This window comes from Ambystoma mexicanum, chromosome 6q (assembly GCF_040938575.1).
Source record: "Ambystoma mexicanum isolate Mex_15411 chromosome 6q, UKY_AmexF1_1, whole genome shotgun sequence".
NCBI lineage: Eukaryota > Metazoa > Chordata > Amphibia > Caudata > Ambystomatidae > Ambystoma > Ambystoma mexicanum.
Window position 1 is genome coordinate 1,630,409,513 of NC_090937.1, and position 23,808 is coordinate 1,630,433,320.

Consider the following 23,808-nt stretch of genomic DNA (forward strand, 5'->3'; position numbering starts at 1 on the left):
CTCTCATCCTGTAAACCAACATACTGAGGAAGGTGAAACGTGTGGCTGTGCTCCTCACATGCTGAAGCAGCAGCAGCCCTTTCCCTGAAGCAAAGTTCCTTCATTCCTCCCTCCCATAACCCTTAGCAGGGGATTTATGGTAATTGAGTTGAGTTTCCAAACTGGCCCTTCCTTCCTTCCTTCCCATATCTGCCAGCTCGAGAAGGCTTGTTTTGTTGCACCTGGGAAGTAAAGTATCTATTTGCGAGAGAGAGAGAATGAGAGAGAGAGACAGAGAGAGAGAGAGACAGAGAGAGAAGGGGAAGGGGTGTTGGCAGTTAGGGTGTGAGCTAGAGAAATGAGGCCTGTCTGCAAAAGGCCATGGGATGGGAGTGCGTGGTTGCAGGTTGTTTGGCTTTGTAAGGGATACTGCCCGCTTCACTCGAAACTGGGTCTAGGGTTGTCGGTTTGTAGGCTGTAAAAGCCCCGAAAAGCTCTCGTTCTCCAGCCAGCAGAGTGGCACAGCGGAAGCGTGCTGGGCCCATAACCCAGAGGTCGATGGATCGAAACCATCCTCTGCTAAGTTTTTTCAAATTATGTTTTTGTGTCATGGCATTAGGGCACAAAGAGCTGTAAGTGCCTGGATGCAATGTCATTCCTTGAACTTGCTGCCTCGTTCCACTCTTGCGCTAAATAGGAGAGGGTCCCAGCCCAGCCAACAAAATGTACTGTTCAATCAAACCAAACTTAAAACCAAGCTCCTTTTTTAAGGGGTCCCGGGGAAATGTTGGGCTGACCGGCAAGACCTCATGATGCGAACTGCTTCTGCGTCAAACGCAAGCTTTTTTCATTCCCAGCCAATGACTTATTCTTATTTCTAAGGGGCGCTCCATCAGAGAGCTCAGACAGGCAGGTGTTGGTGGTATAGTGGTGAGCATAGCTGCCTTCCAAGCAGTTGACCCGGGTTCGATTCCCGGCCAACGCAGATCAAATCTTTAAATTGTTCAAAATGCATTTTTTGGAAATCAGACTCATGCTGAAAGCAAAGCTGACACACTTTTCGCGAAAATCAAAACCCCATCCAGGAAAGGTTCTTGCATCCTAGTTTCTGCAACTGTCTATCGGTGAGGGGATTGAAGCGAGCAGGGCTCCTGGCCCCTCCCCGACAAAGCCCTGACGAAGGCCTGACAAAGGCCTATTCGCCTTGCCCTGACCGGCAAAGGTCCCAGCAGGCCACCGAGCACAGCACCTCAGCCTATTAGAGTGAGGTTTCAGGATCTCTCTCATCCTGTAAACCAACATACTGAGGAAGGTGAAACGTGTGGCTGCGCTCCTCACATGCTGAAGCAGCAGCAGCCCTTTCCCTGAAGCAAAGTTCCTTCATTCCTCCCTCCCATAACCCTTAGCAGGGGATTTATGGTAATTGAGTTGAGTTTCCAAACTGGCCCTTCCTTCCTTCCTTCCCATATCTGCCAGCTCGAGAAGGCTTGTTTTGTTGCACCTGGGAAGTAAAGTATCTACTTGCGAGAGAGAGAGAATGAGAGAGAGAGACAGAGAGAGAGAGACAGAGAGAGAAGGGGAAGGGGTGTTGGCAGTTAGGGTGTGAGCTAGAGAAATGAGGCCTGTCTGCAAAAGGCCATGGGATGGGAGTGCGTGGTTGCAGGTTGTTTGGCTTTGTAAGGCCTACTGCCCGCTTCACTCGAAACTGGGTCTAGGGTTGTCGGTTTGTAGGCTGTAAAAGCCCAGAAAAGCTCTTGTTCTCCAACCAGCAGAGTGGCGCAGCGGAAGCGTGCTGGGCCCATAACCCAGAGGTCGATGGATCGAAACCATCCTCTGCTAAGTTTTTTCAAATTATGTTTTTGTGTCATGGCATTAGGGCACAAAGAGCTGTAAGTGCCTGGATGCAATGTCATTCCTTGAACTTGCTGCCTCGTTCCACTCTTGCGCTAAATAGGAGAGGGTCCCAGCCCAGCCAACAAAATGTACTGTTCAATCAAACCAAACTTAAAACCAAGCTCCTTTTTTAAGGGGTCCCGGGGAAATGTTGGGCTGACCGGCAAGACCTCATGATGCGAACTGCTTCTGCGTCAAACGCAAGCTTTTTTCATTCCCAGCCAATGACTTATTCTTATTTCTAAGGGGCGCTCCATCAGAGAGCTCAGACAGGCAGGCGTTGGTGGTATAGTGGTGAGCATAGCTGCCTTCCAAGCAGTTGACCCGGGTTCGATTCCCGGCCAACGCAGATCAAATCTTTAAATTGTTCAAAATGCATTTTTGGGAAATCAGACTCATGCTGAAAGCAAAGCTGACACACTTTTCGCGAAAATCAAAACCCCATCCAGGAAATGTTCTTGCATCCTAGTTTCTGCAACTGTCTATCGGTGAGGGGATTGAAGCGAGCAGGGCTCCTGGCCCCTCCCCGACAAAGACCTGACGAAGGCCTGACAAAGGCCTATTCGCCTTGCCCTGACGGGCAAAGGTCCCAGCAGGCCACCGAGCACAGCACCTCAGCCTATTAGAGTGAGGTTTCAGGATCTCTCTCATCCTGTAAACCAACATACTGAGGAAGGTGAAACGTGTGGCTGCGCTCCTCACATGCTGAAGCAGCAGCAGCCCTTTCCCTGAAGCAAAGTTCCTTCATTCCTCCCCCCCATAACCCTTACCAGGGGATTTATGGTAATTGAGTTGAGTTTCCAAACTGGCCCTTCCTTCCTTCCTTCCCATATCTGCCAGCTCGAGAAGGCTTGTTTTGTTGCACCTGGGAAGTAAAATATCTACTTGCGAGAGAGAGAGAATGAGAGAGAGAGACAGAGAGAGAGAGACAGAGAGAGAAGGGGAAGGGGTGTTGGCAGTTAGGGTGTGAGCTAGAGAAATGAGGCCTGTCTGCAAAAGGCCATGGGATGGGAGTGCGTGGTTGCAGGTTGTTTGGCTTTGTAAGGCCTACTGCCCACTTCACTCGAAACTGGGTCTAGGGTTGTCGGTTTGTAGGCTGTAAAAGCCCAGAAAAGCTCTTGTTCTCCAACCAGCAGAGTGGCGCAGCGGAAGCGTGCTGGGCCCATAACCCAGAGGTCGATGGATCGAAACCATCCTCTGCTAACTTTTTTCAAATTATGTTTTTGTGTCATGGCATTAGGGCAAAAAGAGCTGTAAGTGCCTGGATGCAATGTCATTCCTTGAACTTGCTGCCTCGTTCCACTCTTGCGCTAAATAGGAGAGGGTCCCAGCCCAGCCAACAAAATGTACTGTTCAATCAAACCAAACTTAAAACCAAGCTCCTTTTTTAAGGGGTCCCGGGGAAATGTTGGGCTGACCGGCAACACCTCATGATGCGAACTGCTTCTGCGTCAAACGCAAGCTTTTTTCATTCCCAGCCAATGACTTATTCTTATTTCTAAGGGGCGCTCCATCAGATAGCCCAGACAGGCAGGCGTTGGTGGTATAATGGTGAGCATAGCTGCCTTCCAAGCAGTTGACCCGGGTTCCATTCCCGGCCAACGCAGATCAAATCTTTAAATTGTTCAAAATGCATTTTTTGGAAATCAGACTCATGCTGAAAGCAAAGCTGACACACTTTTCGTGAAAATCAAAACCCCATCCAAGAAAGGTTCTTGCATCCTAGTTTCTGCAACTGTCTATCGGTGAGGGGATTGAAGCGAGCAGGGCTCCTGGCCCCTCCCCGACAAAGGCCTGACAAAGGCCTATTCGCCTTGCCCTGACGGGCAAAGGTCCCAGCAGGCCACCGAGCACAGCACCTCAGCCTATTAGAGTGAGGTTTCAGGATCTCTCTCATCCTGTAAACCAACATACTGAGGAAGGTGAAACGTGTGGCTGTGCTCCTCACATGCTGAAGCAGCAGCAGCCCTTTCCCTGAAGCAAAGTTCCTTCATTCCTCCCTCCCATAACCCTTAGCAGGGGATTTATGGTAATTGAGTTGAGTTTCCAAACTGGCCCTTCCTTCCTTCCTTCCCATATCTGCCAGCTCGAGAAGGCTTGTTTTGTTGCACCTGGGAAGTAAAGCATCTATTTGCGAGAGAGAGAGAATGAGAGAGAGAGACAGAGAGAGAGAGACAGAGAGAGAAGGGGAAGGGGTGTTGGCAGTTAGGGTGTGAGCTAGAGAAATGAGGCCTGTCTGCAAAAGGCCATGGGATGGGAGTGCGTGGTTGCAGGTTGTTTGGCTTTGTAAGGGATACTGCCCGCTTCACTCGAAACTGGGTCTAGGGTTGTCGGTTTGTAGGCTGTAAAAGCCCCGAAAAGCTCTCGTTCTCCAGCCAGCAGAGTGGCACAGCGGAAGCGTGCTGGGCCAATAACCCAGAGGTCGATGGATCGAAACCATCCTCTGCTAAGTTTTTTCAAATTATGTTTTTGTGTCATGGCATTAGGGCACAAAGAGCTGTAAGTGCCTGGATGCAATGTCATTCCTTGAACTTGCTGCCTCGTTCCACTCTTGCGCTAAATAGGAGAGGGTCCCAGCCCAGCCAACAAAATGTACTGTTCAATCAAACCAATCTTAAAACCAAGCTCCTTTTTTAAGGGGTCCCGGGGAAATGTTGGGCTGACCGGCAAGACCTCATGATGCGAACTGCTTCTGCGTCAAACGCAAGCTTTTTTCATTCCCAGCCAATGACTTATTCTTATTTCTAAGGGGCGCTCCATCAGATAGTCCAGACAGGCAGGAGTTGGTGGTATAGTGGTGAGCATAGCTGCCTACCAAGCAGTTGACCCGGGTTTGATTCCCGGCCAACGCAGATCAAATCTTTAAATTGTTCAAAATGCATTTTTTGGAAATCAGACTCATGCTGAAAGCAAAGCTGACACACTTTTCGCGAAAATCAAAACCCCATCCAGGAAAGGTTCTTGCATCCTAGTTTCTGCAACTGTCTATCGGTGAGGGGATTGAAGCGAGCAGGGCTCCTGGCCCCTCCCCGACAAAGCCCTGACGAAGGCCTGACAAAGGCCTATTCGCCTTGCCCTGACGGGCAAAGGTCCCAGCAGGCCACCGAGCACAGCACCTCAGCCTATTAGAGTGAGGTTTCAGGATCTCTCTCATCCTGTAAACCAACATACTGAGGAAGGTGAAACGTGTGGCTGCGCTCCTCACATGCTGAAGCAGCAGCAGCCCTTTCCCTGAAGCAAAGTTCCTTCATTCCTCCCTCCCATAACCCTTAGCAGGGGATTTATGGTAATTGAGTTGAGTTTCCAAACTGGCCCTTCCTTCCTTCCTTCCCATATCTGCCAGCTCGAGAATGCTTGTTTTGTTGCACCTGGGAAGTAAAGTATCTATTTGCGAGAGAGAGAGAATGAGAGAGAGAGACAGAGAGAGAGAGACAGAGAGAGAAGGGGAAGGGGTGTTGGCAGTTAGGGTGTGAGCTAGAGAAATGAGGCCTGTCTGCAAAAGGCCATGGGATGGGAGTGCGTGGTTGCAGGTTGTTTGGCTTTGTAAGGCCTACTGCCCGCTTCACTCGAAACTGGGTCTAGGGTTGTCGGTTTGTAGGCTGTAAAAGCCCAGAAAAGCTCTTGTTCTCCAACCAGCAGAGTGGCGCAGCGGAAGCGTGCTGGGCCCATAACCCAGAGGTCGATGGATCGAAACCATCCTCTGCTAAGTTTTTTCAAATTATGTTTTTGTGTCATGGCATTAGGGCACAAAGAGCTGTAAGTGCCTGGATGCAATGTCATTCCTTGAACTTGCTGCCTCGTTCCACTCTTGCGCTAAATAGGAGAGGGTCCCAGCCCAGCCAACAAAATGTACTGTTCAATCAAACCAAACTTAAAACCAAGCTCCTTTTTTAAGGGGTCCCGGGGAAATGTTGGGCTGACCGGCAAGACCTCATGATGCGAACTGCTTCTGCGTCAAACGCAAGCTTTTTTCATTCCCAGCCAATGACTTATTCTTATTTCTAAGGGGCGCTCCATCAGATACCCCAGACCGGCAGGTGTTGGTGGTATAGTGGTGAGCATAGCTGCCTTCCAAGCAGTTGACCCGGGTTAGATTCCCGGCCAACGCAGATCAAATCTTTAAATTGTTCAAAATGCATTTTTGGGAAATCAGACTCATGCTGAAAGCAAAGCTGACACACTTTTCGCGAAAATCAAAACCCCATCCAGGAAATGTTCTTGCATCCTAGTTTCTGCAACTGTCTATCGGTGAGGGGATTGAAGCGAGCAGGGCTCCTGGCCCCTCCCCGACAAAGCCCTGACGAAGGCCTGACAAAGGCCTATTCGCCTTGCCCTGACGGGCAAAGGTCCCAGCAGGCCACCGAGCACAGCACCTCAGCCTATTAGAGTGAGGTTTCAGGATCTCTCTCATCCTGTAAACCAACATACTGAGGAAGGTGAAACGTGTGGCTGCGCTCCTCACATGCTGAAGAAGCAGCAGCCCTTTCCCTGAAGCAAAGTTCCTTCATTCCTCCCCCCCCATAACCCTTAGCAGGGGATTTATGGTAATTGAGTTGAGTTTCCAAACTGGCCCTTCCTTCCTTCCCATATCTGCCAGCTCGAGAAGGCTTGTTTTGTTGCACCTGGGAAGTAAAGTATCTACTTGCGAGAGAGAGAGAATGAGAGAGAGAGACAGAGAGAGAGAGACAGAGAGAGAAGGGGAAGGGGTGTTGGCAGTTAGGGTGTGAGCTAGAGAAATGAGGCCTGTCTGCAAAAGGCCATGGGATGGGAGTGCGTGGTTGCAGGTTGTTTGGCTTTGTAAGGCCTACTGCCCGCTTCACTCGAAACTGGGTCTAGGGTTGTCGGTTTGTAGGCTGTAAAAGCCCAGAAAAGCTCTTGTTCTCCAACCAGCAGAGTGGCGCAGCGGAAGCGTGCTGGGCCCATAACCCAGAGGTCGATGGATCGAAACCATCCTCTGCTAAGTTTTTTCAAATTATGTTTTTGTGTCATGGCATTAGGGCACAAAGAGCTGTAAGTGCCTGGATGCAATGTCATTCCTTGAACTTGCTGCCTCGTTCCACTCTTGCGCTAAATAGGAGAGGGTCCCAGCCCAGCCAACAAAATGTACTGTTCAATCAAACCAAACTTAAAACCAAGCTCCTTTTTTAAGGGGTCCCGGGGAAATGTTGGGCTGACCGGCAAGACCTCATGATGCGAACTGCTTCTGCGTCAAACGCAAGCTTTTTTCATTCCCAGCCAATGACTTATTCTTATTTCTAAGGGGCGCTCCATCAGATAGCCCAGACAGGCAGGCGTTGGTGGTATAGTGGTGAGCATAGCTGCCTTCCAAGCAGTTGACCCGGGTTCCATTCCCGGCCAACGCAGATCAAATCTTTAAATTGTTCAAAATGCATTTTTTGGAAATCAGACTCATGCTGAAAGCAAAGCTGACACACTTTTCGTGAAAATCAAAACCCCATCCAGGAAAGGTTCTTGCATCCTAGTTTCTGCAACTGTCTATCGGTGAGGGGATTGAAGCGAGCAGGGCTCCTGGCCCCTCCCCGACAAAGGCCTGACAAAGGCCTATTCGCCTTGCCCTGACGGGCAAAGGTCCCAGCAGGCCACCGAGCACAGCACCTCAGCCTATTAGAGTGAGGTTTCAGGATCTCTCTCATCCTGTAAACCAACATACTGAGGAAGGTGAAACGTGTGGCTGTGCTCCTCACATGCTGAAGCAGCAGCAGCCCTTTCCCTGAAGCAAAGTTCCTTCATTCCTCCCTCCCATAACCCTTAGCAGGGGATTTATGGTAATTGAGTTGAGTTTCCAAACTGGCCCTTCCTTCCTTCCTTCCCATATCTGCCAGCTCGAGAAGGCTTGTTTTGTTGCACCTGGGAAGTAAAGTATCTATTTGCGAGAGAGAGAGAATGAGAGAGAGAGACAGAGAGAGAGAGACAGAGAGAGAAGGGGAAGGGGTGTTGGCAGTTAGGGTGTGAGCTAGAGAAATGAGGCCTGTCTGCAAAAGGCCATGGGATGGGAGTGCGTGGTTGCAGGTTGTTTGGCTTTGTAAGGCCTACTGCCCGCTTCACTCGAAACTGGGTCTAGGGTTGTCGGTTTGTAGGCTGTAAAAGCCCAGAAAAGCTCTTGTTCTCCAACCAGCAGAGTGGCGCAGCGGAAGCGTGCTGGGCCCATAACCCAGAGGTCGATGGATCGAAACCATCCTCTGCTAAGTTTTTTCAAATTATGTTTTTGTGTCATGGCATTAGGGCACAAAGAGCTGTAAGTGCCTGGATGCAATGTCATTCCTTGAACTTGCTGCCTCGTTCCACTCTTGCGCTAAATAGGAGAGGGTCCCAGCCCAGCCAACAAAATGTACTGTTCAATCAAACCAAACTTAAAACCAAGCTCCTTTTTTAAGGGGTCCCGGGGAAATGTTGGGCTGACCGGCAAGACCTCATGATGCGAACTGCTTCTGCGTCAAACGCAAGCTTTTTTCATTCCCAGCCAATGACTTATTCTTATTTCTAAGGGGCGCTCCATCACATAGCCCAGACAGGCAGGCGTTGGTGGTATAGTGGTGAGCATAGCTGCCTTCCAAGCAGTTGACCCGGGTTCGCTTCCCTGCCAACGCAGATCAAATCTTTAAATTGTTCAAAATGCATTTTTTGGAAATCAGACTCATGCTGAAAGCAAAGCTGACACACTTTTCGTGAAAATCAAAACCCCATCCAGGAAAGGTTCTTGCATCCTAGTTTCTGCAACTGTCTATCGGTGAGGGGATTGAAGCGAGCAGGGCTCCTGGCCCCTCCCCGACAAAGCCCTGACGAAGGCCTGACAAAGGCCTATTCGCCTTGCCCTGACGGGCAAAGGTCCCAGCAGGCCACCGAGCACAGCCCCTCAGCCTATTAGAGTGAGGTTTCAGGATCTCTCTCATCCTGTAAACCAACATACTGAGGAAGGTGAAACGTGTGGCTGCGCTCCTCACATGCTGAAGCAGCAGCAGCCCTTTCCCTGAAGCAAAGTTCCTTCATTCCTCCCTCCCATAACCCTTAGCAGGGGATTTATGGTAATTGAGTTGAGTTTCCAAACTGGCCCTTCCTTCCTTCCTTCCCATATCTGCCAGCTCGAGAAGGCTTGTTTTGTTGCACCTGGGAAGTAAAGTATCTATTTGTGAGAGAGAGAGAATGAGAGAGAGAGACAGAGAGAGAGAGACAGAGAGAGAAGGGGAAGGGGTGTTGGCAGTTAGGGTGTGAGCTAGAGAAATGAGGCCTGTCTGCAAAAGGCCATGGGATGGGAGTGCGTGGTTGCAGGTTGTTTGGCTTTGTAAGGCCTACTGCCCGCTTCACTCGAAACTGGGTCTAGGGTTGTCGGTTTGTAGGCTGTAAAAGCCCAGAAAAGCTCTTGTTCTCCAACCAGCAGAGTGGCGCAGCGGAAGCGTGCTGGGCCCATAACCCAGAGGTCGATGGATCGAAACCATCCTCTGCTAAGTTTTTTCAAATTATGTTTTTGTGTCATGGCATTAGGGCACAAAGAGCTGTAAGTGCCTGGATGCAATGTCATTCCTTGAACTTGCTGCCTCGTTCCACTCTTGCGCTAAATAGGAGAGGGTCCCAGCCCAGCCAACAAAATGTACTGTTCAATCAAACCAAACTTAAAACCAAGCTCCTTTTTTAAGGGGTCCCGGGGAAATGTTGGGCTGACCGGCAAGACCTCATGATGCGAACTGCTTCTGCGTCAAACGCAAGCTTTTTTCATTCCCAGCCAATGACTTATTCTTATTTCTAAGGGGCGCTCCATCAGATAGCCCAGACAGGCAGGCGTTGGTGGTATAGTGGTGAGCATAGCTGCCTTCCAAGCAGTTGACCAGGGTTCCATTCCCGGCCAACGCAGATCAAATCTTTAAATTGTTCAAAATGCATTTTTTGGAAATCAGACTCATGCTGAAAGCAAAGCTGACACACTTTTCGTGAAAATCAAAACCCCATCCAGGAAAGGTTCTTGCATCCTAGTTTCTGCAACTGTCTATCGGTGAGGGGATTGAAGCGAGCAGGGCTCCTGGCCCCTCCCCGACAAAGCCCTGACGAAGGCCTGACAAAGGCCTATTCGCCTTGCCCTGACCGGCAAAGGTCCCAGCAGGCCACCGAGCACAGCACCTCAGCCTATTAGAGTGAGGTTTCAGGATCTCTCTAATCCTGTAAACCAACATACTGAGGAAGGTGAAACGTGTGGCTGCGCTCCTCACATGCTGAAGCAGCAGCAGCCCTTTCCCTGAAGCAAAGTTCCTTCATTCCTCCCTCCCATAACCCTTAGCAGGGGATTTATGGTAATTGAGTTGAGTTTCCAAACTGGCCCTTCCTTCCTTCCCATATCTGCCAGCTCGAGAAGGCTTGTTTTGTTGCACCTGGGAAGTAAAGTATCTACTTGCGAGAGAGAGAGAATGAGAGAGAGAGACAGAGAGAGAGAGACAGAGAGAGAAGGGGAAGGGGTGTTGGCAGTTAGGGTGTGAGCTAGAGAAATGAGGCCTGTCTGCAAAAGGCCATGGGATGGGAGTGCGTGGTTGCAGGTTGTTTGGCTTTGTAAGGGATACTGCCCGCTTCACTCGAAACTGGGTCTAGGGTTGTCGGTTTGTAGGCTGTAAAAGCCCCGAAAAGCTCTCGTTCTCCAGCCAGCAGAGTGGCACAGCGGAAGCGTGCTGGGCCCATAACCCAGAGGTCGATGGATCGAAACCATCCTCTGCTAAGTTTTTTCAAATTATGTTTTTGTGTCATGGCATTAGGGCACAAAGAGCTGTAAGTGCCTGGATGCAATGTCATTCCTTGAACTTGCTGCCTCGTTCCACTCTTGCGCTAAATAGGAGAGGGTCCCAGCCCAGCCAACAAAATGTACTGTTCAATCAAACCAATCTTAAAACCAAGCTCCTTTTTTAAGGGGTCCCGGGGAAATGTTGGGCTGACCGGCAAGACCTCATGATGCGAACTGCTTCTGCGTCAAACGCAAGCTTTTTTCATTCCCAGCCAATGACTTATTCTTATTTCTAAGGGGCGCTCCATCAGATAGTCCAGACAGGCAGGAGTTGGTGGTATAGTGGTGAGCATAGCTGCCTACCAAGCAGTTGACCCGGGTTCGATTCCCGGCCAACGCAGATCAAATCTTTAAATTGTTCAAAATGCATTTTTTGGAAATCAGACTCATGCTGAAAGCAAAGCTGACACCCTTTTCGCGAAAATCAAAACCCCATCCAGGAAAGGTTCTTGCATCCTAGTTTCTGCAACTGTCTATCGGTGAGGGGATTGAAGCGAGCAGGGCTCCTGGCCCCTCCCCGACAAAGCCCTGACGAAGGCCTGACAAAGGCCTATTCGCCTTGCCCTGACGGGCAAAGGTCCCAGCAGGCCACCGAGCACAGCACCTCAGCCTATTAGAGTGAGGTTTCAGGATCTCTCTCATCCTGTAAACCAACATACTGAGGAAGGTGAAACGTGTGGCTGCGCTCCTCACATGCTGAAGCAGCAGCAGCCCTTTCCCTGAAGCAAAGTTCCTTCATTCCTCCCTCCCATAACCCTTAGCAGGGGATTTATGGTAATTGAGTTGAGTTTCCAAACTGGCCCTTCCTTCCTTCCTTCCCATATCTGCCAGCTCGAGAATGCTTGTTTTGTTGCACCTGGGAAGTAAAGTATCTATTTGCGAGAGAGAGAGAATGAGAGAGAGAGACAGAGAGAGAGAGACAGAGAGAGAAGGGGAAGGGGTGTTGGCAGTTAGGGTGTGAGCTAGAGAAATGAGGCCTGTCTGCAAAAGGCCATGGGATGGGAGTGCGTGGTTGCAGGTTGTTTGGCTTTGTAAGGCCTACTGCCCGCTTCACTCGAAACTGGGTCTAGGGTTGTCGGTTTGTAGGCTGTAAAAGCCCAGAAAAGCTCTTGTTCTCCAACCAGCAGAGTGGCGCAGCGGAAGCATGCTGGGCCCATAACCCAGAGGTCGATGGATCGAAACCATCCTCTGCTAAGTTTTTTCAAATTATGTTTTTGTGTCATGGCATTAGGGCACAAAGAGCTGTAAGTGCCTGGATGCAATGTCATTCCTTGAACTTGCTGCCTCGTTCCACTCTTGCGCTAAATAGGAGAGGGTCCCAGCCCAGCCAACAAAATGTACTGTTCAATCAAACCAAACTTAAAACCAAGCTCCTTTTTTAAGGGGTCCCGGGGAAATGTTGGGCTGACCGGCAAGACCTCATGATGCGAACTGCTTCTGCGTCAAACGCAAGCTTTTTTCATTCCCAGCCAATGACTTATTCTTATTTCTAAGGGGCGCTCCATCAGATAGCCCAGACCGGCAGGCGTTGGTGGTATAGTGGTGAGCATAGCTGCCTTCCAAGCAGTTGACCCGGGTTAGATTCCCGGCCAACGCAGATCAAATCTTTAAATTGTTCAAAATGCATTTTTGGGAAATCAGACTCATGCTGAAAGCAAAGCTGACACACTTTTCGCGAAAATCAAAACCCCATCCAGGAAATGTTCTTGCATCCTAGTTTCTGCAACTGTCTATCGGTGAGGGGATTGAAGCGAGCAGGGCTCCTGGCCCCTCCCCGACAAAGCCCTGACGAAGGCCTGACAAAGGCCTATTCGCCTTGCCCTGACGGGCAAAGGTCCCAGCAGGCCACCGAGCACAGCACCTCAGCCTATTAGAGTGAGGTTTCAGGATCTCTCTCATCCTGTAAACCAACATACTGAGGAAGGTGAAACGTGTGGCTGCGCTCCTCACATGCTGAAGCAGCAGCAGCCCTTTCCCTGAAGCAAAGTTCCTTCATTCCTCCCCCCCCATAACCCTTAGCAGGGGATTTATGGTAATTGAGTTGAGTTTCCAAACTGGCCCTTCCTTCCTTCCCATATCTGCCAGCTCGAGAAGGCTTGTTTTGTTGCACCTGGGAAGTAAAGTATCTACTTGCGAGAGAGAGAGAATGAGAGAGAGAGACAGAGAGAGAGAGACAGAGAGAGAAGGGGAAGGGGTGTTGGCAGTTAGGGTGTGAGCTAGAGAAATGAGGCCTGTCTGCAAAAGGCCATGGGATGGGAGTGCGTGGTTGCAGGTTGTTTGGCTTTGTAAGGCCTACTGCCCGCTTCACTCGAAACTGGGTCTAGGGTTGTCGGTTTGTAGGCTGTAAAAGCCCAGAAAAGCTCTTGTTCTCCAACCAGCAGAGTGGCGCAGCGGAAGCGTGCTGGGCCCATAACCCAGAGGTCGATGGATCGAAACCATCCTCTGCTAAGTTTTTTCAAATTATGTTTTTGTGTCATGGCATTAGGGCACAAAGAGCTGTAAGTGCCTGGATGCAATGTCATTCCTTGAACTTGCTGCCTCGTTCCACTCTTGCGCTAAATAGGAGAGGGTCCCAGCCCAGCCAACAAAATGTACTGTTCAATCAAACCAAACTTAAAACCAAGCTCCTTTTTTAAGGGGTCCCGGGGAAATGTTGGGCTGACCGGCAAGACCTCATGATGCAAACTGCTTCTGCGTCAAACGCAAGCTTTTTTCATTCCCAGCCAATGACTTATTCTTATTTCTAAGGGGCGCTCCATCAGATAGCCCAGACAGGCAGGCGTTGGTGGTATAGTGGTGAGCATAGCTGCCTTCCAAGCAGTTGACCCGGGTTCCATTCCCGGCCAACGCAGATCAAATCTTTAAATTGTTCAAAATGCATTTTTTGGAAATCAGACTCATGCTGAAAGCAAAGCTGACACACTTTTCGTGAAAATCAAAACCCCATCCAGGAAAGGTTCTTGCATCCTAGTTTCTGCAACTGTCTATCGGTGAGGGGATTGAAGCGAGCAGGGCTCCTGGCCCCTCCCCGACAAAGGCCTGACAAAGGCCTATTCGCCTTGCCCTGACGGGCAAAGGTCCCAGCAGGCCACCGAGCACAGCACCTCAGCCTATTAGAGTGAGGTTTCAGGATCTCTCTCATCCTGTAAACCAACATACTGAGGAAGGTGAAACGTGTGGCTGTGCTCCTCACATGCTGAAGCAGCAGCAGCCCTTTCCCTGAAGCAAAGTTCCTTCATTCCTCCCTCCCATAACCCTTAGCAGGGGATTTATGGTAATTGAGTTGAGTTTCCAAACTGGCCCTTCCTTCCTTCCTTCCCATATCTGCCAGCTCGAGAAGGCTTGTTTTGTTGCACCTGGGAAGTAAAGTATCTATTTGCGAGAGAGAGAGAATGAGAGAGAGAGACAGAGAGAGAGAGACAGAGAGAGAAGGGGAAGGGGTGTTGGCAGTTAGGGTGTGAGCTAGAGAAATGAGGCCTGTCTGCAAAAGGCCATGGGATGGGAGTGCGTGGTTGCAGGTTGTTTGGCTTTGTAAGGCCTACTGCCCGCTTCACTCGAAACTGGGTCTAGGGTTGTCGGTTTGTAGGCTGTAAAAGCCCAGAAAAGCTCTTGTTCTCCAACCAGCAGAGTGGCGCAGCGGAAGCGTGCTGGGCCCATAACCCAGAGGTCGATGGATCGAAACCATCCTCTGCTAAGTTTTTTCAAATTATGTTTTTGTGTCATGGCATTAGGGCACAAAGAGCTGTAAGTGCCTGGATGCAATGTCATTCCTTGAACTTGCTGCCTCGTTCCACTCTTGCGCTAAATAGGAGAGGGTCCCAGCCCAGCCAACAAAATGTACTGTTCAATCAAACCAAACTTAAAACCAAGCTCCTTTTTTAAGGGGTCCCGGGGAAATGTTGGGCTGACCGGCAAGACCTCATGATGCGAACTGCTTCTGCGTCAAACGCAAGCTTTTTTCATTCCCAGCCAATGACTTATTCTTATTTCTAAGGGGCGCTCCATCACATAGCCCAGACAGGCAGGCGTTGGTGGTATAGTGGTGAGCATAGCTGCCTTCCAAGCAGTTGACCCGGGTTCGCTTCCCTGCCAACGCAGATCAAATCTTTAAATTGTTCAAAATGCATTTTTTGGAAATCAGACTCATGCTGAAAGCAAAGCTGACACACTTTTCGTGAAAATCAAAACCCCATCCAGGAAAGGTTCTTGCATCCTAGTTTCTGCAACTGTCTATCGGTGAGGGGATTGAAGCGAGCAGGGCTCCTGGCCCCTCCCCGACAAAGCCCTGACGAAGGCCTGACAAAGGCCTATTCGCCTTGCCCTGACGGGCAAAGGTCCCAGCAGGCCACCGAGCACAGCCCCTCAGCCTATTAGAGTGAGGTTTCAGGATCTCTCTCATCCTGTAAACCAACATACTGAGGAAGGTGAAACGTGTGGCTGCGCTCCTCACATGCTGAAGCAGCAGCAGCCCTTTCCCTGAAGCAAAGTTCCTTCATTCCTCCCTCCCATAACCCTTAGCAGGGGATTTATGGTAATTGAGTTGAGTTTCCAAACTGGCCCTTCCTTCCTTCCTTCCCATATCTGCCAGCTCGAGAAGGCTTGTTTTGTTGCACCTGGGAAGTAAAGTATCTATTTGTGAGAGAGAGAGAATGAGAGAGAGAGACAGAGAGAGAGAGACAGAGAGAGAAGGGGAAGGGGTGTTGGCAGTTAGGGTGTGAGCTAGAGAAATGAGGCCTGTCTGCAAAAGGCCATGGGATGGGAGTGCGTGGTTGCAGGTTGTTTGGCTTTGTAAGGCCTACTGCCCGCTTCACTCGAAACTGGGTCTAGGGTTGTCGGTTTGTAGGCTGTAAAAGCCCAGAAAAGCTCTTGTTCTCCAACCAGCAGAGTGGCGCAGCGGAAGCGTGCTGGGCCCATAACCCAGAGGTCGATGGATCGAAACCATCCTCTGCTAAGTTTTTTCAAATTATGTTTTTGTGTCATGGCATTAGGGCACAAAGAGCTGTAAGTGCCTGGATGCAATGTCATTCCTTGAACTTGCTGCCTCGTTCCACTCTTGCGCTAAATAGGAGAGGGTCCCAGCCCAGCCAACAAAATGTACTGTTCAATCAAACCAAACTTAAAACCAAGCTCCTTTTTTAAGGGGTCCCGGGGAAATGTTGGGCTGACCGGCAAGACCTCATGATGCGAACTGCTTCTGCGTCAAACGCAAGCTTTTTTCATTCCCAGCCAATGACTTATTCTTATTTCTAAGGGGCGCTCCATCAGATAGCCCAGACAGGCAGGCGTTGGTGGTATAGTGGTGAGCATAGCTGCCTTCCAAGCAGTTGACCCGGGTTCCATTCCCGGCCAACGCAGATCAAATCTTTAAATTGTTCAAAATGCATTTTTTGGAAATCAGACTCAAGCTGAAAGCAAAGCTGACACACTTTTCGTGAAAATCAAAACCCCATCCAGGAAAGGTTCTTGCATCCTAGTTTCTGCAACTGTCTATCGGTGAGGGGATTGAAGCGAGCAGGGCTCCTGGCCCCTCCCCGACAAAGCCCTGACGAAGGCCTGACAAAGGCCTATTCGCCTTGCCCTGACCGGCAAAGGTCCCAGCAGGCCACCGAGCACAGCACCTCAGCCTATTAGAGTGAGGTTTCAGGATCTCTCTAATCCTGTAAACCAACATACTGAGGAAGGTGAAACGTGTGGCTGCGCTCCTCACATGCTGAAGCAGCAGCAGCCCTTTCCCTGAAGCAAAGTTCCTTCATTCCTCCCTCCCATAACCCTTAGCAGGGGATTTATGGTAATTGAGTTGAGTTTCCAAACTGGCCCTTCCTTCCTTCCCATATCTGCCAGCTCGAGAAGGCTTGTTTTGTTGCACCTGGGAAGTAAAGTATCTACTTGCGAGAGAGAGAGAATGAGAGAGAGAGACAGAGAGAGAGAGACAGAGAGAGAAGGGGAAGGGGTGTTGGCAGTTAGGGTGTGAGCTAGAGAAATGAGGCCTGTCTGCAAAAGGCCATGGGATGGGAGTGCGTGGTTGCAGGTTGTTTGGCTTTGTAAGGCCTACTGCCCGCTTCACTCGAAACTGGGTCTAGGGTTGTCGGTTTGTAGGCTGTAAAAGCCCAGAAAAGCTCTTGCTCTCCAACCAGCAGAGTGGCGCAGCGGAAGCGTGCTGGGCCCATAACCCAGAGGTCGATGGATCGAAACCATCCTCTGCTAAGTTTTTTCAAATTATGTTTTTGTGTCATGGCATGAGGGCACAAAGAGCTGTAAGTGCCTGGATGCAATGTCATTCCTTGAACTTGCTGCCTCGTTCCACTCTTGCGCTAAATAGGAGAGGGTCCCAGCCCAGCCAACAAAATGTACTGTTCAATCAAACCAATCTTAAAACCAAGCTCCTTTTTTAAGGGGTCCCGGGGAAATGTTGGGCTGACCGGCAAGACCTCATGATGCGAACTGCTTCTGCGTCAAACGCAAGCTTTTTTCATTCCCAGCCAATGACTTATTCTTATTTCTAAGGGGCGCTCCATCAGATAGTCCAGACAGGCAGGAGTTGGTGGTATAGTGGTGAGCATAGCTGCCTACCAAGCAGTTGACCCGGGTTCGATTCCCGGCCAACGCAGATCAAATCTTTAAATTGTTCAAAATGCATTTTTTGGAAATCAGACTCATGCTGAAAGCAAAGCTGACACCCTTTTCGCGAAAATCAAAACCCCATCCAGGAAAGGTTCTTGCATCCTAGTTTCTGCAACTGTCTATCGGTGAGGGGATTGAAGCGAGCAGGGCTCCTGGCCCCTCCCCGACAAAGCCCTGACGAAGGCCTGACAAAGGCCTATTCGCCTTGCCCTCACGGGCAAAGGTCCCAGCAGGCCACCGAGCACAGCACCTCAGCCTATTAGAGTGAGGTTTCAGGATCTCTCTCATCCTGTAAACCAACATACTGAGGAAGGTGAAACGTGTGGCTGCGCTCCTCACATGCTGAAGCAGCAGCAGCCCTTTCCCTGAAGCAAAGTTCCTTCATTCCTCCCTCCCATAACCCTTAGCAGGGGATTTATGGTAATTGAGTTGAGTTTCCAAACTGGCCCTTCCTTCCTTCCTTCCCATATCTGCCAGCTCGAGAATGCTTGTTTTGTTGCACCTGGGAAGTAAAGTATCTATTTGCGAGAGAGAGAGAATGAGAGAGAGAGACAGAGAGAGAGAGACAGAGAGAGAAGGGGAAGGGGTGTTGGCAGTTAGGGTGTGAGCTAGAGAAATGAGGCCTGTCTGCAAAAGGCCATGGGATGGGAGTGCGTGGTTGCAGGTTGTTTGGCTTTGTAAGGCCTACTGCCCGCTTCACTCGAAACTGGGTCTAGGGTTGTCGGTTTGTAGGCTGTAAAAGCCCAGAAAAGCTCTTGTTCTCCAACCAGCAGAGTGGCGCAGCGGAAGCATGCTGGGCCCATAACCCAGAGGTCGATGGATCGAAACCATCCTCTGCTAAGTTTTTTCAAATTATGTTTTTGTGTCATGGCATTAGGGCACAAAGAGCTGTAAGTGCCTGGATGCAATGTCATTCCTTGAACTTGCTGCCTCGTTCCACTCTTGCGCTAAATAGGAGAGGGTCCCAGCCCAGCCAACAAAATGTACTGTTCAATCAAACCAAACTTAAAACCAAGCTCCTTTTTTAAGGGGTCCCGGGGAAATGTTGGGCTGACCGGCAAGACCTCATGATGCGAACTGCTTCTGCGTCAAACGCAAGCTTTTTTCATTCCCAGCCAATGACTTATTCTTATTTCTAAAGGGCGCTCCATCAGATAGCCCAGACCGGCAGGCGTTGGTGGTATAGTGGTGAGCATAGCTGCCTTCCAAGCAGTTGACCCGGGTTAGATTCCCGGCCAACGCAGATCAAATCTTTAAATTGTTCAAAATGCATTTTTGGGAAATCAGACTCATGCTGAAAGCAAAGCTGACACACTTTTCGCGAAAATCAAAACCCCATCCAGGAAATGTTCTTGCATCCTAGTTTCTGCAACTGTCTATCGGTGAGGGGATTGAAGCGAGCAGGGCTCCTGGCCCCTCCCCGACAAAGCCCTGACGAAGGCCTGACAAAGGCCTATTCGCCTTGCCCTGACGGGCAAAGGTCCCAGCAGGCCACCGAGCACAGCACCTCAGCCTATTAGAGTGAGGTTTCAGGATCTCTCTCATCCTGTAAACCAACATACTGAGGAAGGTGAAACGTGTGGCTGCGCTCCTCACATGCTGAAGCAGCAGCAGCCCTTTCCCTGAAGCAAAGTTCCTTCATTCCTCCCCCCCCATAACCCTTAGCAGGGGATTTATGGTAATTGAGTTGAGTTTCCAAACTGGCCCTTCCTTCCTTCCCATATCTGCCAGCTCGAGAAGGCTTGTTTTGTTGCACCTGGGAAGTAAAGTATCTACTTGCGAGAGAGAGAGAATGAGAGAGAGAGACAGAGAGAGAGAGACAGAGAGAGAAGGGGAAGGGGTGTTGGCAGTTAGGGTGTGAGCTAGAGAAATGAGGCCTGTCTGCAAAAGGCCATGGGATGGGAGTGCGTGGTTGCAGGTTGTTTGGCTTTGTAAGGCCTACTGCCCGCTTCACTCGAAACTGGGTCTAGGGTTGTCGGTTTGTAGGCTGTAAAAGCCCAGAAAAGCTCTTGTTCTCCAACCAGCAGAGTGGCGCAGCGGAAGCGTGCTGGGCCCATAACCCAGAGGTCGATGGATCGAAACCATCCTCTGCTAAGTTTTTTCAAATTATGTTTTTGTGTCATGGCATTAGGGCACAAAGAGCTGTAAGTGCCTGGATGCAATGTCATTCCTTGAACTTGCTGCCTCGTTCCACTCTTGCGCTAAATAGGAGAGGGTCCCAGCCCAGCCAACAAAATGTACTGTTCAATCAAACCAAACTTAAAACCAAGCTCCTTTTTTAAGGGGTCCCGGGGAAATGTTGGGCTGACCGGCAAGACCTCATGATGCAAACTGCTTCTGCGTCAAACGCAAGCTTTTTTCATTCCCAGCCAATGACTTATTCTTATTTCTAAGGGGCGCTCCATCAGATAGCCCAGACAGGCAGGCGTTGGTGGTATAGTGGTGAGCATAGCTGCCTTCCAAGCAGTTGACCCGGGTTCCATTCCCGGCCAACGCAGATCAAATCTTTAAATTGTTCAAAATGCATTTTTTGGAAATCAGACTCATGCTGAAAGCAAAGCTGACACACTTTTCGTGAAAATCAAAACCCCATCCAGGAAAGGTTCTTGCATCCTAGTTTCTGCAACTGTCTATCGGTGAGGGGATTGAAGCGAGCAGGGCTCCTGGCCCCTCCCCGACAAAGGCCTGACAAAGGCCTATTCGCCTTGCCCTGACGGGCAAAGGTCCCAGCAGGCCACCGAGCACAGCACCTCAGCCTATTAGAGTGAGGTTTCAGGATCTCTCTCATCCTGTAAACCAACATACTGAGGAAGGTGAAACGTGTGGCTGTGCTCCTCACATGCTGAAGCAGCAGCAGCCCTTTCCCTGAAGCAAAGTTCCTTCATTCCTCCCTCCCATAACCCTTAGCAGGGGATTTATGGTAATTGAGTTGAGTTTCCAAACTGGCCCTTCCTTCCTTCCTTCCCATATCTGCCAGCTCGAGAAGGCTTGTTTTGTTGCACCTGGGAAGTAAAGTATCTATTTGCGAGAGAGAGAGAATGAGAGAGAGAGACAGAGAGAGAGAGACAGATAGAGAAGGGGAAGGGGTGTTGGCAGTTAGGGTGTGAGCTAGAGAAATGAGGCCTGTCTGCAAAAGGCCATGGGATGGGAGTGCGTGGTTGCAGGTTGTTTGGCTTTGTAAGGCCTACTGCCCGCTTCACTCGAAACTGGGTCTAGGGTTGTCGGTTTGTAGGCTGTAAAAGCCCAGAAAAGCTCTTGTTCTCCAACCAGCAGAGTGGCGCAGCGGAAGCGTGCTGGGCCCATAACCCAGAGGTCGATGGATCGAAACCATCCTCTGCTAAGTTTTTTCAAATTATGTTTTTGTGTCATGGCATTAGGGCACAAAGAGCTGTAAGTGCCTGGATGCAATGTCATTCCTTGAACTTGCTGCCTCGTTCCACTCTTGCGCTAAATAGGAGAGGGTCCCAGCCCAGCCAACAAAATGTACTGTTCAATCAAACCAAACTTAAAACCAAGCTCCTTTTTTAAGGGGTCCCGGGGAAATGTTGGGCTGACCGGCAAGACCTCATGATGCGAACTGCTTCTGCGTCAAACGCAAGCTTTTTTCATTCCCAGCCAATGACTTATTCTTATTTCTAAGGGGCGCTCCATCACATAGCCCAGACAGGCAGGCGTTGGTGGTATAGTGGTGAGCATAGCTGCCTTCCAAGCAGTTGACCCGGGTTCGCTTCCCTGCCAACGCAGATCAAATCTTTAAATTGTTCAAAATGCATTTTTTGGAAATCAGACTCATGCTGAAAGCAAAGCTGACACACTTTTCGTGAAAATCAAAACCCCATCCAGGAAAGGTTCTTGCATCCTAGTTTCTGCAACTGTCTATCGGTGAGGGGATTGAAGCGAGCAGGGCTCCTGGCCCCTCCCCGACAAAGCCCTGACGAAGGCCTGACAAAGGCCTATTCGCCTTGCCCTGACGGGCAAAGGTCCCAGCAGGCCACCGAGCACAGCCCCTCAGCCTATTAGAGTGAGGTTTCAGGATCTCTCTCATCCTGTAAACCAACATACTGAGGAAGGTGAAACGTGTGGCTGCGCTCCTCACATGCTGAAGCAGCAGCAGCCCTTTCCCTGAAGCAAAGTTCCTTCATTCCTCCCTCCCATAACCCTTAGCAGGGGATTTATGGTAATTGAGTTGAGTTTCCAAACTGGCCCTTCCTTCCTTCCTTCCCATATCTGCCAGCTCGAGAAGGCTTGTTTTGTTGCACCTGGGAAGTAAAGTATCTATTTGTGAGAGAGAGAGAATGAGAGAGAGAGACAGAGAGAGAGAGACAGAGAGAGAAGGGGAAGGGGTGTTGGCAGTTAGGGTGTGAGCTAGAGAAATGAGGCCTGTCTGCAAAAGGCCATGGGATGGGAGTGCGTGGTTGCAGGTTGTTTGGCTTTGTAAGGCCTACTGCCCGCTTCACTCGAAACTGGGTCTAGGGTTGTCGGTTTGTAGGCTGTAAAAGCCCAGAAAAGCTCTTGTTCTCCAACCAGCAGAGTGGCGCAGCGGAAGCGTGCTGGGCCCATAACCCAGAGGTCGATGGATCGAAACCATCCTCTGCTAAGTTTTTTCAAATTATGTTTTTGTGTCATGGCATTAGGGCACAAAGAGCTGTAAGTGCCTGGATGCAATGTCATTCCTTGAACTTGCTGCCTCGTTCCACTCTTGCGCTAAATAGGAGAGGGTCCCAGCCCAGCCAACAAAATGTACTGTTCAATCAAACCAAACTTAAAACCAAGCTCCTTTTTTAAGGGGTCCCGGGGAAATGTTGGGCTGACCGGCAAGACCTCATGATGCGAACTGCTTCTGCGTCAAACGCAAGCTTTTTTCATTCCCAGCCAATGACTTATTCTTATTTCTAAGGGGCGCTCCATCAGATAGCCCAGACAGGCAGGCGTTGGTGGTATAGTGGTGAGCATAGCTGCCTTCCAAGCAGTTGACCCGGGTTCCATTCCCGGCCAACGCAGATCAAATCTTTAAATTGTTCAAAATGCATTTTTTGGAAATCAGACTCATGCTGAAAGCAAAGCTGACACACTTTTCGTGAAAATCAAAACCCCATCCAGGAAAGGTTCTTGCATCCTAGTTTCTGCAACTGTCTATCGGTGAGGGGATTGAAGCGAGCAGGGCTCCTGGCCCCTCCCCGACAAAGCCCTGACGAAGGCCTGACAAAGGCCTATTCGCCTTGCCCTGACCGGCAAAGGTCCCAGCAGGCCACCGAGCACAGCACCTCAGCCTATTAGAGTGAGGTTTCAGGATCTCTCTAATCCTGTAAACCAACATACTGAGGAAGGTGAAACGTGTGGCTGCGCTCCTCACATGCTGAAGCAGCAGCAGCCCTTTCCCTGAAGCAAAGTTCCTTCATTCCTCCCTCCCATAACCCTTAGCAGGGGATTTATGGTAATTGAGTTGAGTTTCCAAACTGGCCCTTCCTTCCTTCCCATATCTGCCAGCTCGAGAAGGCTTGTTTTGTTGCACCTGGGAAGTAAAGTATCTACTTGCGAGAGAGAGAGAATGAGAGAGAGAGACAGAGAGAGAGAGACAGAGAGAGAAGGGGAAGGGGTGTTGGCAGTTAGGGTGTGAGCTAGAGAAATGAGGCCTGTCTGCAAAAGGCCATGGGATGGGAGTGCGTGGTTGCAGGTTGTTTGGCTTTGTAAGGCCTACTGCCCGCTTCACTCGAAACTGGGTCTAGGGTTGTCGGTTTGTAGGCTGTAAAAGCCCAGAAAAGCTCTTGTTCTCCAACCAGCAGAGTGGCCCAGCGGAAGCGTGCTGGGCCCATAACCCAGAGGTCGATGGATCGAAACCATCCTCTGCTAAGTTTTTTCAAATTATGTTTTTGTGTCATGGCATTAGGGCACAAAGAGCTGTAAGTGCCTGGATGCAATGTCATTCCTTGAACTTGCTGCCTCGTTCCACTCTTGCGCTAAATAGGAGAGGGTCCCAGCCCAGCCAACAAAATGTACTGTTCAATCAAACCAATCTTAAAACCAAGCTCCTTTTTTAAGGGGTCCCGGGGAAATGTTGGGCTGACCGGCAAGACCTCATGATGCGAACTGCTTCTGCGTCAAACGCAAGCTTTTTTCATTCCCAGCCAATGACTTATTCTTATTTCTAAGGGGCGCTCCATCAGATAGTCCAGACAGGCAGGAGTTGGTGGTATAGTGGTGAGCATAGCTGCCTACCAAGCAGTTGACCCGGGTTCGATTCCCGGCCAACGCAGATCAAATCTTTAAATTGTTCAAAATGCATTTTTTGGAAATCAGACTCATGCTGAAAGCAAAGCTGACACCCTTTTCGCGAAAATCAAAACCCCATCCAGGAAAGGTTCTTGCATCCTAGTTTCTGCAACTGTCTATCGGTGAGGGGATTGAAGCGAGCAGGGCTCCTGGCCCCTCCCCGACAAAGCCCTGACGAAGGCCTGACAAAGGCCTATTCGCCTTGCCCTGACGGGCAAAGGTCCCAGCAGGCCACCGAGCACAGCACCTCAGCCTATTAGAGTGAG

The 23,808-nt window shown here is 50.1% G+C and overlaps 5 non-coding genes across 5 annotated transcripts; all 5 read left to right on the forward strand.

Moving 5' to 3' along the window:
* Nucleotides 1-2,149: 2,149 nt before the first annotated feature.
* Nucleotides 2,150-2,221, forward strand: TRNAG-UCC (transfer RNA glycine (anticodon UCC)). Its single transcript has one exon. It is a non-coding gene; the product is annotated as a tRNA-Gly (tRNA).
* A 2,431-nt stretch (nucleotides 2,222-4,652) lies between these two features.
* On the forward strand, nucleotides 4,653-4,724 carry TRNAG-ACC (transfer RNA glycine (anticodon ACC)). Its single transcript has one exon. It is a non-coding gene; the product is annotated as a tRNA-Gly (tRNA).
* A 6,195-nt stretch (nucleotides 4,725-10,919) lies between these two features.
* On the forward strand, nucleotides 10,920-10,991 carry TRNAG-ACC (transfer RNA glycine (anticodon ACC)). The gene has a single exon. It is a non-coding gene; the product is annotated as a tRNA-Gly (tRNA).
* A 6,195-nt stretch (nucleotides 10,992-17,186) lies between these two features.
* Nucleotides 17,187-17,258, forward strand: TRNAG-ACC (transfer RNA glycine (anticodon ACC)). Its single transcript has one exon. It is a non-coding gene; the product is annotated as a tRNA-Gly (tRNA).
* Nucleotides 17,259-23,453: 6,195 nt separating this feature from the next.
* Nucleotides 23,454-23,525, forward strand: TRNAG-ACC (transfer RNA glycine (anticodon ACC)). Its single transcript has one exon. It is a non-coding gene; the product is annotated as a tRNA-Gly (tRNA).
* Nucleotides 23,526-23,808: the final 283 nt, after the last annotated feature.